This window comes from Penaeus monodon, chromosome 22 (genome assembly GCF_015228065.2).
Source record: "Penaeus monodon isolate SGIC_2016 chromosome 22, NSTDA_Pmon_1, whole genome shotgun sequence".
Classification (NCBI taxonomy): Eukaryota; Metazoa; Arthropoda; class Malacostraca; order Decapoda; family Penaeidae; genus Penaeus; species Penaeus monodon.
Window position 1 is genome coordinate 23,032,146 of NC_051407.1, and position 227 is coordinate 23,032,372.

Genomic DNA, 227 nt, shown 5'->3' on the forward strand with positions numbered 1-227 from the left:
TAGTCATTATTGAATGAAAATTGGCGTGGATATGTAGATCGCGTTATCGGATGGAGTGCGTTTGAATGAAGGCCGCGCTAAGTCTTAAATGCGCGTTATGTAAACACGATTAAGGAAGTGGGTTATTAAACTGTGGGGGATTCGTAGTCACGCCGTGAGATGGCAGCACCTGGGAGGAGCTTGAGCTTTTTTTTCTTTGTGGACAGCTTTTCCCGAGTGTCGAATCT